Source organism: Phytophthora infestans, genomic scaffold (assembly GCF_000142945.1).
Source record: "Phytophthora infestans T30-4 supercont1.35 genomic scaffold, whole genome shotgun sequence".
Classification (NCBI taxonomy): Eukaryota; Oomycota; class Peronosporomycetes; order Peronosporales; family Peronosporaceae; genus Phytophthora; species Phytophthora infestans.
In genome coordinates this window covers 1,325,971-1,341,774 of record NW_003303724.1, presented here as the reverse complement: position 1 = coordinate 1,341,774, position 15,804 = coordinate 1,325,971, and the positions used below count along the sequence as shown (strand labels likewise).

The window sequence follows — 15,804 nt, the reverse complement described above, 5'->3', positions numbered from 1 at the left end:
CCTGCAGCGACTGACGACGAGATAGTGACGCTCAGCAGTGCAGCAAGCTGTACAGAGCTGATACAGACGCGCGTATCACGGTATGAACGTGAAACGTGGTGACAATCGATACTGCGTATCGGAGGCGTGTGATACTGCCACCGTCGCTGTGGGCAGTAGTCTTCAAGGAGATGCACGGGTCTGTCTGGGCAGGACATCTGAGAGGACAGCACACATACGGACGGGTGTCGCAATTGTACTGGTGGCCACAGCTACTTCGAGAAGTGAATAAATGGGTGAGAGGCTGTCAAGAATGTGGGAGCCGGAAAGCGCGGCCCCGGGAAGTGATTCCGCCGCTCAGGAGCATCTGTGGTGGAGATGTCGGGGATCGCTGGGCATTGGACGTAGCGGGACCGTTTCCAGTTGCCGGCGGAGAGAAGCGTTATGTTGTGGCGGCACTCGAATACGTAACGAGGTACGCGGTAGCGAAGTGCGTGACGCAGCACACGGCCGAATGTAGTGTCATTCCTGATGGAGGAGACTGTTCTCAAATTTGGAGCGTTCCGCGAATTGTTTACCGACGGAGCCCCGGAGATGACTGGCAAAGTCATCGAATAGTTGGTGATGATGTTGCAAGCACGACAGGTCAATCCCGTGCCCTATCGTCCGCAATTAATCGGCCTGGCTGAACATTTTCACCGTTCGTGGAAGGACTGTGTTGCCACATTTATGGCGAATGACGAGCAGAATGACTGGAACTTATGGGTTAAGTTTGCCGTGTACGCGTACAATTCAGCGCGTCATTCAACTGTAGCATTGACACCGAACGTGTTAATGATGAGAAGACGGCTGCGAACGCCTAATGAGCTACTAAGACGAACAGCGGTAACGGAAGCAGGAGCACTGCTATTATATCACGAGAAGTTGATACAGGCGATGGAACGGAGCCACGAGCGCGCTGAGAACGCCCGGCGAAAGGAGCAAACCCGGCAGGCGCGCTATTATGACCGAAATGTTCGGCAAAAGCGAGTGTTCGGCGTTGGCGACCGAGTATGGGTCTACAACCCGCCACGAGCCCCCAAAGCCACTAAATTTGTACACTCGTGGATGGGTCCCATGAAGATTGTGGAGGACGCGGGTTATGAGAACTTTGTACTGCAAAGAGAAGATAAGAATGGTACGCCAGAGACGTTGATTGCCCATGTGTCATTTCTGGCTAGCTATTCATATCCTGCTTCACTACGGGAGCAATTGGCCAAGGATTTAAGCGCACAATTGGAATATGAAGATCAAGACGAAAGTACAGGCGAGCATGGCGCGAAGACAGGAGCGCCTATACGCGCAGCGACGGCAGTTCCGCGAAGTGCAAAACAGAAACGAGGAGCAGTGGAAAATCCGAGAGGGACGTTCCTCGCGAGTGACGGACTGGTGGAGACACGACGGAGACGACGGAGGAAGCGGGCAGGGCAGTACGTCCTCGAGTACGAGCTCCGGGGAATTGCTGGTGGACGGCACGAACACGAGCGAAAGTGGGTCTCAGCATACGAATACAAACGTCTCTATCAAGACGGTAGGGTCGTGGAAAAACCTACAGTTGGGGAAGTCGTGTAACAAGTATGATACGGATGTGGACGGTAAGGCGGTTACGTATTGTGATACGGGCGAGTTCGGCGACGCGACCGAGTATGACGGCTCGTTCACGGCGAATAATGATGCCGACGTGAACGATGATGCGGACGTGTACGATGGAGCGGACGTGACGAGTACGGTAACTCGTTTGACGAGCACGATGGGATGGGCGGAAGACGAAAGGTGGTCAGGCAGAGCACAGAAGCTGCCAGGAACGGACGGTACGGACGAAGTGTGGCATCTGGCTGCTGACGGTATTGAAGGACGGTAGGTACGTGCCTCCCGTATCCGAATTCGAAAGATACGGCGAGCACCCGGATGAGAGAAGGCGGTACTTTTAGATTAGCGGTGGCGGACGCACTTCGGAATTGGCGGTGTCGGTCGTAGTTTAGAATTAGCGGTGTAGGCATCACTCCGAGATTAGTGGTGTCGGCATCTTTGAGATTGGACGGTGTGCTGCTCGAGCTCAGTGGAGCGAGTGGTGGTGCACAAACGGACGGACGGACGAACGGACGAACGGACAAACGGGTAGCGCCTCGGTGGACGAGAACCAAGGACAGTCGGCGAGGAGTACAGACAGGGGGAACGCTCCCAAGTCTGCTGGCGGTTGCGTAGTAGGGCGGCGTCTGAAGTGCGTGCCGAGCCCAAGTGACTAAGTGGGCGACGCTGGAAACTTACTGAACTGCGGCGGGTTTGAGTACATTTCGTAGAGGACGCTATCTGTATTTGGGCTGTAAACGAACAGTAATAAAGTAGGTGTGCGATCAGTGGATCACACGCCGGCGCGGTGAACAGAGTTGTTCATCGTCGGCCATTTGGATCGTGGGCGCCATCAGCACTGGGCGACCAACCCCGGCGTGCAGGGGAGTCAAAGACACGTTACAGAGTGAACAGTGAAAACTTGATCATGACCCGATAGAAACGTTTTTTAAAGGCTCGAGTCCAGCAGTGGTTATTTAGCATGTACATGTAGTTTTACGTGTGGCGCCTGAATTATGCTCGAACTACGCTGGAAACATCGTGGCAAGAAAATTACTCGAAGTAAATCGCAAAAAAAAACGCGCGCGCTGTTTAGGATAAAACTGATAGCATTTTAGGAGGGCGCGGATATTCTTTGGCCCCTGACTATATCCATTTTAATCGCTTTCGTGAGCCTTTTGTTTTCAATTGATTGATTGATTGGGTCTTGTTTACAGTTATTGACGAGATACAGCACTTTTCATTTTCCCGTCGCCATGAAGCGTCCGTCAACAGACACACGATCCAATAAAGAGAGAGAGAGATCGGAGAGAAAGAAGCCCAGACTGGGAGCGTGTCGGACTCGGTACAAGACATTCCGGGACACAAATTTCTCATCAAAGCTCCGCTCTTTACCGCATGTGTTGAATGAAATCGAGAACTTTCTACTGCCACCAGAGGAGGCCATGGTGGAAGCCGCTTCGACTAACCAACTCGATTGGCTAAAATCTTTAGTCGATCGATATGATTTCCCACGTATTGGACGCAGTATTACTCGCTGCTAGACTCGAGGATATCGGGAGCTTGGAGCTATTGACGCCACACATGTTTGACTCGAACGAGCTGAAGGGCGGGGCGTGGGACGTATGCAGAATAGCAATTCATACTGCCGCAAAAAGCAGAAGTTAAGATGTTGTGCGTTTCTTATTATCGCTGGTGGACAGTGCTGATGGATGTCGTCAAATGGCACGGACTGTCGTTGGGATTGCTGCAGCGAGAGGTTACTTGGATATTCTTTCAATCGCAGCTGACACTGCCGACACAGCGGATGTTGAACCGTCGATAAACAGCATCGGTTTTGCACTGTCCCTCGCCATTTGTGGTAAACAGTCCGAGGCAGCGATTTTTCTCGTGTCTCGATATTATCGTATATGGGATCTTAGTGAAGGACTGGAGAAAGCCTTGATTTACGGGATGGGGCAAGTTGCGGACTGTATTTATGGCGTTATCACGAAGCAAGACAACGAGACTCCATTTGAGGATTTCTTCGTGAATCTTGCAGGCGACGGGTATGCTAATACGATTGAATTTCTATATCGCCGAGGGCATAAGGAGACCAAGCTGCTCGGTTACGCCTTGGATAATGCAGTATGTGCAGATCAAATGGAAGTGCTGAGAATGATACTCAGCACAGGACGTGTAACACAGGACAGGATCGGTGAAACTCTCTTGATAGCTGCTCGGCATGGAAACTTCAGTCCAGTCGAATTTTTGGTCCAGAACAGCAGAATCTCGGATCGACAAACAAAAAAAGCCTTCGAGAATGCGAGTAAGCTGGCTATCTCCAAGTATTTGCTCGATAAGCTGGACGACCCTGCTGGATCCGTAGAGACAGCGTTCAGAAATGCAGCTGGGAGTGGCCATTATACTCTCATGGGCACTAGCGAGCGTGTCGCCATCTTGAAATTCTTGCTTTCTACAAGACTTGTTCCACGTACTGTGGTTAATGACTCTTTTATTGTAGTCACTTGAGAAATATTTGGGCGCCGACTTTGTATTGGCGTTATCAAAGGTGGCAGACATATCTCCCGAGATCGCGCTAGAAGCGTTCCAGAAAGCTGTCTGTGTGGGAAGGGCCGAAGTCGTAAAGGTGTTATTGTCTACATACAGCTACCCGCTATCTGTCAAAGAAGAAGCTTTGGAAAGCGCAGCTCGGACTGGCCGACATGGAATCGTCGAGGAGATATGTGCGTCGGCAAATTGGTCTCTAAACGTGCTAGATAAAGCCATATCAGTGGCCACAAACAATGATGTGCTGGCTGTCTTGCGCGCTAAGAAGATAGCAAATTTCAACTAAAGCTTACAAAACGCATTTGTGAGTAGGGTGGGCGGTACATCTTGAGATTTTTGTGCTTGTACAGTAGTTTTTAGGTAGAATGACACAGAATCCCCGAAGTGAGACACAGGACAAAATCAGGCTATTGTGAGCTCCGAACCAATTGAAGCCGGCTCGAAATCATGGTTCAAACGTCCTTTACAACCGTCTGCTTTGAGCAAAATCTTATTTCGTACTTAGAAATGTCTTTAGTGAAGTCAAGTTATTTGTAATGCTCAAATTCACACTCTTTTCTCAATTAAAGGTACATATTGTAGCTCACCAATGCAACACTTGAAAAGAAAAAGAGAAACTCAAGTAATCTGAATCTGGATCTTGATGGTAAGAAAATAAAGAGGCTTTCACTCTAATTTTTTGCTGTGCTTGTTATGATATGGTGGCCATGGTGAAACTCCTGAACTGCCACTACTGTGTTTCGCGAGATGAAGCCTTCCACATAAGCATCGTCGGATATTTAATTATCAAGCAAAACGTGTCGAGGAAGTGGATTAGTTGAATAGTGCTAATAATTATGAAGCAGTAACGCGGTTGATTGGGATATGAGAGCGAAGTCAACAACTACTGAAGATATACATGTACGAGCACAATGGCGCAGACACTGTCTTAAAATTGGTATCGTCGTCAGTCTGTGATACAAATTCGATTTAGTTTTACTTACAGAAAGGTCCCCTGTTACCGGAAATAGAGCCTCTGAACGTCTAAAAAATCGAAATACTTCTGACAGGAACCGGCGTCTGCCGTGATGATTTTTCAGAAGTTAACCCACACTTGATATTTGCAGCACAGACATGTCCCAAGCAAGCAGTGTGCAAAACTATCTTCCTACCTAGTACTGATTGTACTAGTTGCTATAATCTCACAGCACAATTTACTTCATTCAAGCACAAGGCTCAAAGGTCCAGCAAAACAAACCAGTACGATGTTTCCATGGCCAGGATCTCCGCGTGAAAGGAAAAGGGAATACCGTCCACCTCCACCTGTGTACTTTGTTTCTGCTCCAACCCCGCCGCTCCCAGTGGTGTATGCTGCACCCCCTCCACCGGTCGTGTACGAGATTTCTGCACCTCCACCTGTTGTGTACGAAGTTTCGGCTCCCCCTTCAGTAGTGTATGAGGTTCCGGCCCCACTCATATGTGAAGATACACCCCGTGACGACTACTGTGACTAAATGCCTATTGATTTGTGCTTTGCGTCATTTTCTGAAGGCCCCAGTAGCAATATGTTTGGTTTTCCGCAAACGACATGATTCATTCAAAATAAAATCCTTACATTTTGGTTGAGTAAAATGTGGGTTTTATTGGCAGCGGCAGCAATAGGGTTAAGGGTGCTCCCTTAACCCTATTGTTGCCTAATGACGTCAGAGCCCTGACGTCATTCGTAAATTGCCTCCTGTTAATTCACACCGACTCTGCACGGTTCAGTTAACCGGCTGAGCGCTCCAGGATGGACCGGTCCCAAACCGGTTAATCTGGTGGATGGCCAGGAGCAGGGGACAGATTTAATTGACTTTAATCTACTCACTTCGGCATTTACCGTTAACAACAACAACAGGTTCACCCCTTGAAACCGGTAGCTGTATAAGCTGCGTTACGATGTGTCGGCTATGTGACCGTTACGCTGTATATACAGCATAACGCCAATAGACTTGATTTCTGTATTAGCGTATACAAACTTCAAAATTAAAATATCGCACAAGAGATGTGCATGTGAGTCCATCCTTTCAGGTTAGGTGATTGAAGAACAGCTCCTCATTTCTCGATTTTTGGAAATAGATATTTGGAGGTTTAAAGCAATCATTTCGCACAACAATAGATTTCCGTGGGTAACTTTCGCGCCAATTCCCCTCTCCACTCAGTTTAGAATTTCGCGGGCGAGTGGGAAGCAATGGTCAGCACGCGTGGAAGCGCCCCGATCACGGGAAACGATACTATACCAGATACGGTGGTGGCAAGCGCGACGTTCAAGGCCGCATGAGAGACATTCGCCGCTGCTGGTTGGACGTCGAAGGCCCCACGCGGCATCGAGACGCGGTGGAAGTACGTGAAACCCGGGAGAGATCCTAACGGGGCGGATGGAGTCGACTACTTGCTGGGGGAGCAGGCGGTTGTGAGCTACGCGCTTGACGGTACGATGGAAGTCTGGGTAAATCAGTATTTTACCTCGCACTAACGATCTTCTTGTACGGACAGTCGCGAGGCAGGAAACCGTGGCCGAACCTGCGAAGCCACCTGCAACCAAACCGCCGAACATAATCTCGAAGAAGCCGGAGTCGTCCAAGTCGTCCACGACTAAGGCTTTTGCCTCCAAGAAGTCCACGCCGTCCGCGTGGACCACGTCGTCCGCGACTAAGGCTCCTGCCTCCAAGGAGTCCACACCGTCCGCGTCGACCACGTCGTCCACGTCGTCCGCGACTAAGGCTCCTGTCTCCAAGGAGTCCACGCTGTCCGCGTCAATCACGTCGTCCGCGACTAAGGCTCCTGCCTCCAAGGAGTCCACGCCGTCCGCGTCGACCAAGTCGCCCGCGTCCAAGTCGTCTGCGCCGTCCACGTCTAAGTCATGCAAGTTGTCCGCGACCAAGTTGTCCATGCCGGTCTCGTCCAAGGTATCCAAGTCGGGTACGGTGCTTTGCTCACATGCGCCTATTGCTAGTACGTGTTCTAAATGTTGTATATACTGTGTTGTTGGGCTGTATATACAGCTACCGAGTCCACCAACATGTCGTCCGCGCAGACAAGCAGTGCTACCCTGCTGGAGATATTTGATCCAGCGGAGACTCCTGATAAGCGTGGTCTAGTGTGGTGTATATACATGATACAACAATATTCCTAACTTGTATCTTGCGCTGTTTTGAAAGAAGCTGTGTTTTATTCTCATCAAAGCCAAGACGATGTTGAATCGGGGCAACCAGGTATGTCCAGATCAAAGTTGTATATACACGATACTCTTTTCACTAACCTGTATATGTATGACGTATATACTGTTTTAGACGGGAGCTCAACAATAGACATCATTGTCGACGACGACGGCAATATCAACACTGGCCCCAACGGAAACAAGGGCTATCACGTGCTAGACTCGGGCAGCGAGTCCGAAGGAGATGATTTGAGTCAAATGGATGGAAGTGATTCCGATTCATCTGCTTCCGACTCTGCTGATGAAGAAGACGAGGAGCTGTACGATCAAGAAGAGCGGTTCTTCGCGGACAAGTTGCTAAGCACGCTCGGAGGGCAAGAACAAATTCTTGCTGGTGAAGTCGTCGGCCCCGCGTTGAAAGAGGTCTCGAAGACGGGATGGCATGATGTTGAAACCCCCGACGTCACCGGGTTTTTGGAAAATCCATACACGCCTGTCTCGGATGCTAACGAGTATCCTGGTTTGTGGAGCGGTCATCACGGGCCCACCCAATCGGCGTAGAGACGCGGAGGATCCCCTCTTTTTCTCTTTTTCGTTCATGCCGGTGGCGATTTGGCAGCACATTGCGGAATGTAGCATGCATGAACAACTGGATAACCGAGTCGACGCGTATTTTGAGAGGAAGGAAGAACGGGAACAGAAGAATAGGAGCTCCGGTCGACCCGTGTCAACTACGAAGACGAAGACCCGGCGAGACATCCGACAACAATTTCTATCGGTGAAGCCAATAATGCCACACGAGCTGTGCATCTACATTGGACTATTGATAGCGCGCACCGTGTCACCAAATCGTGAGAAGCTCGCCAATCACTGGCGCGGGGATGATTTTGGAGCAATCTCTCGTGGTATTTTCGGACGCTTCCTCCCCCGTGATCGCTTTATGGAAATCACCCGAAACCTCCATTTCAACAGCAATCAAGACCCCCGTGCTACACGTGACCGTGCTTGGAAAATACGTTCGGTGGTGACCGTTTTGCAGAAGACGTTTGTACGTGCGTTTATCCCCCCCGCTGAGCTGGCTTTTGATGAAGCGATGCTTCCGTGTCGGTCGTCTTACAATCGCACCCGCGTGTATATGAAAGATAAGCCCCACAAATGGGGAATCAAGCTATATATGCTTTGCTGTGCACACTCTGCTCATTGCATTCGGTACGGAGGTAAACATGGTTTGCTGTATTAGCTGGGCCACTTATGCCGTATATTCATGTCGTGATGTACGGCTTTGAAGTCTACTGCGGTAAGAAGCAGCATAATGCTGAGAGCGGCGCGGTCGACATGCAGTCAGGTCCTGCCGCTGTTGTGCGTAACATGCGAGCCGTTTTTGGTAAAACTCATTCAAACCATGGGTCAATGCGACTCGTGGTGGTTGATCGATTTTACACTTCGATCGTGTTAGCTGTGCAGCTGCTACTCATGAGTTTCTATACTATTGACACAATCATGACTAACCGTCGGGATTTCTGCCAAGACGTAAAGACGAAGAAGAAGTCAAGGCCCAAGACCATTTCAAGAGGCACCTTGTCGTTCGCACGGTCAAAGCTTGTGAAAGGGATAACATCAATTTGCTGGTGGGACAGCAAACCTGTCCACTTTCTCTCGGTGGGAGGAAACATTGCGTTGGATCGTGTGCAACGACTCGAGAAGACCGGAGAGCAAAACTACGTGGCGTGCCCTAAGGTAATCAGGGATTATCATCGCTACATGGGCGGAGTTGATGTCCATGATCAACTCCGCCTACAACGATACTCTGTGCAGCGCTCGATCAAGTTCCGAAAATACTACAAGTCCCTGTTCTTGGGCCTAGTTGATTTAGCGATCACCAACGGCTTCATTGTGCATCGCGCTTACTGCAAGAATATGAAGATCAAGCCTCTGACACACGTGCAGTACATGTGCAAACTGCGCCAGGATCTTCTTGCTCTCACAGTGGACGACATGTACGAGGAAAACACGTTTCAACCGTGTAAGTCATTGTGTTGTATCTACCGCTTTGGTTAAGCTGTACATACAGCTGCGTTAACCTGTATGCGTGGTAGGCGAAGCAGCTTCTGGTAACGAAGGCGGTGGAGTAGAGGAAGCTGATTCTACTGGTCATGTGGCTAAGCAAAGTGAAGAATGGCGAGATCACTCCGGCCAGCGAAAGCGTGTCCAGGAAAACTGCAAGGTCTGTACACTCAAAACACCAAATGGCAAGCGCGGAGCTACTTCGACATACTTCTGTGACGGCTGCGACTTCCTTGGGCCTATACGGTAAAGCCGAAGTAAATCGTGAGTGACAAGATGTTAAGCTGCTGGGACGTCTGGCATAAGGAGTACAAGAACGGCAAGGCCATTCCGAAGGTCTTGAGAGGCAGGATCCGCGTACGTGCTCCAAAGACCGCAGGATCGCCCGGAAAATCGCCTGCCAAGCGCCGTCGCGTTGATTCTGAGTAGGTTCGGTGTTGGAGAGTTAAATAACACGTGGTTGGATCCAGAAGTGAGACTGTTTATGGTTTGATCAGGCAAGCACTCAAGTCCACTTGCTCACCGCGCTTTGATGACAGGAGGCAGAAACCACACATATTTGGTCCGAAGTGATTTCATTGGCTGGCGTACAGGACGTCATCACCGGATTGCAGGACAAGTGCATTACCTTGACTTACTTTCAGTATAGGTCAGCTAGTTGTCCTGCCTCTATTACTGTTTTCGGATTTTTAGAGATATTCTCGAGGCCAACTGACTGATCGAAGTGCAACATAGACCGTTATTCGTGCTACACACGCAAAACTCCACATCTTTGTCAAGCGCATAGCTCATGAGATGCTGTATATGTACGAGCTAGAGCCACTTATGCACTGCCGTATATACAGCACTAGTGTCTATAACACTAGCGGGAGTCCAGTACTTTCCCGCACCCTTCCCCTTGATTATACACAAAATATATATGTTAATACGCTGTATATACAGCATACAATGGTGAAAATCCTTCCGGTTTCAAGAGGTTAACCCCGCAACCTCAACCCGACCGGAACGCTCCAGGCAGGAGCGCTCCAGAAACGGAACGCTCCACTCAAGAACGCTCAAGACCATGACGACTGCCAAGCGTGCCGAAGTCCTCCTCGGGAGTGGGAACTACTTCCATTGGGAGTACAATATGCGCATGACGCTAGCCAGAAAGGGCTTGCTTGCGCATATTCAAGTCGTCAAGCCTGAGAACGAGATCACAGAGGCGTGGCTCGTCAACGATGCCAAGGCGCTTAGCTTCATCGCCCAGGGTGTGGAACTCCAGCACCAGACCAAGATCCGGTCGGCGACGCGTTCCATGGAAGCATGGGAAACGCTTCGCGAGTTCTACAATCGCACCACGCTCCACAACCGCGTGACGATGACGCGTCGACTGCACGAGTTCAAGATGGAGAGCGGATCGTCTTTGGCCAAGCATCTGGATGCGTTCGATGAGCTGATCGACGGTTTGCAGACGCTGGGAGAGCCCTTGGACGAGGCACGTCAGCTGGTGGTACTGCTGAGCAGCCTCCCCGCCGAATACGAGCTCATATCGTCTATCCTGGAGAACGCCAAGGGTGTGACGCTCATCGAGGCCAAGGAGAAGCTGTTGAAGGAGTATGAGCGACTCGAGAAGAATGAAACCACGGAGAAGGCGTTCCAAGTGAATGGGAACGCAGGCAAGTTCCGAAACGGCCGAGGGAACGGTCGGAAGTGGACCGCTTCGAAGCGGAACGTTGGTTTCAAGGGCAAGTGCTTCAAATGTGACCTCGTGGGCCACATGAAGCGGGACTGTCCTGCTACGAAGAAGGGTAGCCAAGACGATGTGGTGTTTGCAGTTGGTGGGGAACGCTCGGCCGGGTGGCTGATTGATAGCGGTGCGACGTCGCACATGACACCTCACCGGAACGACCTGTTTGAGTACAAGTCGTTGGACACTACCGTGGAGGTGACGATTGCAGACGGCAAGAAGCTGCACGTCGCAGGAACTGGAACGGTCAAGTTGACTGGTTTGGACGGTAGACGCATCCGTATGGTGGACGTGCTCTACATCCCCGGGCTCGATAGACGCTTCTGGTCAGTCGGGAAGCTCGCGGAACGCGGAATGAGTGTGGAGTTCCAGCGTTCCAGTTGTGTAATTTGGGGACGGAACGCTGCAATAGCGTCAGGGAAGAAGGTTGGTAAGGCGTTTCTTTTGGACTGTCAGCAGGAGGGGGCCCGTTTCGTGGAATACGCCGATGCAGACAGCGAGTGGGAGCTGTGGCACGCTCGCATGGGTCACCCCAATAAGAACGAACTGACGAAGACCCAGCGTTCAACGACCGGTATCCCGCCAGTAAGAAGGGGGTGCGAGACTTTGTGCGGTGGATGCATGAAGGGAAAGCAGACTGTGACGGCGTTCCCGTCACGATCACTGACGAAGGCAACGCGTGTGTTGGAACTAGTACACACGGACGTTATGGGACCAATGAGAACGCTCTCAAAGGGGGGTGCCAAGTACGTGCTGACCTTTGTAGACGACTACTCAAGATATGTCGTGACATTCTTCATGAAGAGCAAGAGTGAGGTGGGCAGCAAGCTGAAGGAGTTCAAGGCGCTGTATGAAAATCAGTGGGGGGAACGATTGAAGTGCCTGCGTTCCGATAATGGAACGGAGTTTGTAAACAAGACGGTATTGGAACTCTGTCAGCGGAATGGCATCGTGCATCAACGCAGCGTTCCATACAGCCCTCAGCAGAACGGTGTTGCGGAACGCATGAGCCGTACCATCATGGAGAAGGCACGAAGCATGCTACACTACAAGTTTATGTCAACGGTGTGGTGGGCTGAAGCGGTGAGTACTGCAGTGTACCTTATCAACCGTTCCACGAACACATCCAACTCGGATGTCACGCCATATGAGTTGGCGTTCCAAGTGAAGCCACGGATGGAGCACCTACGTGTGTTTGGATCACAAGGGTACGCTCACGTGGATGACGTGAAGAGAGCGAAATTGGAACCCAAGAGCTTCAGGTGCACGTTCCTCGGATACGCAGAGAACGTAAAAGGGTATTGTGTCTACGACTTGGATGCATCCAAGGTCAAGGTGTCACGATCGGTAATTCTGGACGAGCGTGAGGTGGGCGGTATCTATGACACGCCGTCGCCAGCTTCTGGAACGATCATCCATGTGACAAGGACCGATGACGACACCGTGGCTCCAGCTCCAGAAGTGGAACGACGGTCTGTTCAAGATGAACCGATGGAAGAAGCCGGAAGCACCTGCTCAAGACATTGAGATGGACGATGTTGAACCGGAACGGAACGCAGAGCTACCACAGCTACCCGCACCGGAGGAACGCCGGTCGAGTGGACTGGACCTGGCAACGTACCGCTCACAACCTCCTGCGTTCCAAGAGGACCGGATAATCTTCCATCCTGAAACGGAACGCTCAACCCGACCTCGGGAACCGGTGTTTCTGCTTGGGAACGGCTACGATGACGATGTGGAACGTCAGTCTGAAAGAGGTAGTGATGGACCGCCGTCTCCTTAGCGTCCTAGGATCGATGAAGACTGTTTACTCGCAGAGGCAGTGTTGGCATACGCGGCCAGCATCGGAGGCGTCCCGGATACGCCGAACACGTACGCAGAAGCTATCGCCAGTGATGAAGCAGCTGAATGGAGTCGGGCTATGAAGGCTGAGTTACACTCTCATTCCCAGAACGGAACGTGGACGTTGGTTCCATGTGGAACGGCTACGCGTTCCATTTGATGTCGCTGGGTGTTCACCAAGAAGCGTGACGAGAACGGTCGTGTTATCCGTTACAAGGCACGCCTAGTAGCTCAAGGGTTCAAGCAGAAGTTTTGAATCGATTTTTTTGAGACGTATTCTCCTGTTGCAAACATGAACTCGATTCGAGTTGTACTCGCTGTGTGTGTGGCATGCGACTACATTATGGAGCAACTGGATGCTGACACAGCGTTCCTAAACAGTGGTTTGGTGAATTTGGTCTACATGGACGTTCCACTTGGTCTCGAGAGCGCTGAAGACATGAAGTGCAAGCTGCTAAAGGCCATATATGGTTTGAAGCAAGCTGCAAGTGCATGGAACAAGACTATCCATCGTGTGTTCCTGCGGAACGGTTTCAAGAGTTGTGGAGCCGACCAGTGTGTCTACGTCAAGCGTTCCGGGGACGCATTCGTGTACGTGTGCTTGTATGTGGACGACATGATCATTGCGGCGAAGACACGCGAATAGATTCGCGAAGTAAAGGGCGCTCTGAAGAGTGCCTTTAAGATGAAAGAGCTTGGCGAGGCAAAGTTCATCCTGGGGATGGAGATTGATCATGATAAGGCAGCTGAAACGCTGATGATCAAGCAAACTCGGTACATTGACGACATTGTAGAACGCTACAACCAACGGAACGCCAAGATGTTGGATAACCCATGCGCGTCAAACATGAAGCTGTCGAAGATGATGTCGCCAGCCACGGAGAAGGAACGACGTGAAATGCAGTCAAGACCTTACCGTTCCTTGATCGGATGCCTGATGTACATCACAACATGCACTCGACCGGACATTGCGTACGTTGTAACGCAGTTGTCACGCTTCCTGGAGAATCCTGGAACGCAACACTTGAAGGCAGCGATACGGGTCTTGCAGTACTTGAAGACAGCTCGGCAGCACAATATCGTCTACCAAAGTGGAGCGCAAGGTGTCAAGGCAGAGGCGTTCACGGACACAGACTGGGGAAGCAACATTGACGACAGGCGTTCCGTATCAGGTGTCATGGTCATGATTGGGAGCGCTCCGGTTGTGTTCAAGTCCAAGTACCAGAGAACGGTTGCACTTAGCTCAGCGGAAGCAGAGTACATGGCTCTGAATCTGTGTACGCAAGAGGTACTGTGGACACGTGCTATTCTCAAGGAAATGGGTCACGAGCAAGTGGGAGCGACGCAGGTCTGGGAGGACAATCAAGGTGCTATCGCACTTGCAAGTAACGCTGGGTATCACGCTAGGACCAAGCACGTGGATATCCGACATCACTTTATTCGAGAGAATGTGGAGCGCTCTACGATCAAGGTGGACTACGTCGACACGAGGCGCCAACTTGCGGACATGCTGACGAAGCCGCTTGGAACGAAATCGTTAGCGTTCCTTCGCGAGGCAAGCGGGAATAAAAAAGAGGAACGCCGCTGAGTAGCGATCCTTAACGAAGACGAACGTCGTGCAGTAGCGGTGAGTGGGAGTGTTAATTCACACCGACTCTGCACGGTTCAGTTAACCGGCTGAACGTTCCAGGATGGACCGGTCCCAAACCGGTTAATCTGGTGGATGGCCAGGAGCACTGAAGTTTAGAGGACAAATTTAATTGACTTTAATCTACTCCCTTCGGCATTTACCGTAACAACAACAACACCTCCACTTGAGAGACGGTCTTCTCAAAACAAAAGATTGCACTTAAATCTTGAGATACCATCTGGTAGTGAGCAAACTTCCTCAGCCTCCAACAAACATGTACTTGTACCAGTATTCCTTTCCAAAGGTAAAAGCTCATACCATTAAAAATGAATGATCAAGTTTCCGTTTACTAGGCATGTTCAACCCAACCGCCAATAGCGGCTCACTAAGACTCAATACACCATTTCAGGTTCGTTCTCCCCCGCAGGAGTTCGATACAAGCACCCCAGAGCCGACTTGCACATAGGACCGGGCAAATCTCAGTTCAAAACACCCAATGCCTGAGTTCAATACACACAGATGTCTCTTTTATTTTTTTGCCAATTACTGCGAAAGTGCCAACTTTTGTCATTTCGAGACCATTTGAGAATTTAAAGGCCCATCCATTCATCGCTTCGCCTCGCGCCCACTTTCGTTTTGGCAGAATGGGTAACACTTACCTTGAAGACGTTCGTGCACGTGTCCTCAAGGCAGCGAAGGAGGTTGAGCTCTGGCGATTGGTAGCAGACGAGATGATATGGAGGTAGGAAAATGACAAAAGTTGGTACTTACGCAGTAGGCGCGTAAATTACCCAATCCTGACACAGGGAGGTAGTGACAATAAATAACAAATTGGCAAAGAAATAAAAGAGACACCTGTGTGTATTGAACTCAGGCACTGGATGTTTTAAACTGAGATTTGCCCGGTCCTATGTGGAAGTCGGCTCTGGGGTGGTTGTATCGAACTCCTGCGGTGGGGAGAACGAACCTGAAATGGTGTACATGGTATTGCTCGCGATTTGAATTGGTTCTCAATCGTACATGCCTACCTAACTGCCGAACTCCGATCACCCCTTCCAATGCCGCTATTGGTAAATAGCGGCATTGGAAGGAGTGATGGATTTGTTGATTAATAATACCTGAAAAAGGGAGTACAGTCGTGCACCTCGTATTCGGCGGGGGTGGACCATATAGAGTCTACGAGCTGCGAATAGTTTATAGAAGGAACAGATGGAATTTTAAATG

The 15,804-nt window shown here is 50.5% G+C and overlaps 1 non-coding gene across 1 annotated transcript; it reads left to right on the top strand.

The window, feature by feature from the left end:
• Positions 1–15,351: 15,351 nt before the first annotated feature.
• Positions 15,352–15,410, top strand: PITG_33054 (the record flags this gene model as incomplete). Its single annotated transcript, XR_009934448.1, has 1 exon — positions 15,352–15,410. It is a non-coding gene; the product is annotated as an 18S ribosomal RNA (ribosomal RNA).
• Between the last annotated feature and the right edge of the window lie 394 nt (positions 15,411–15,804).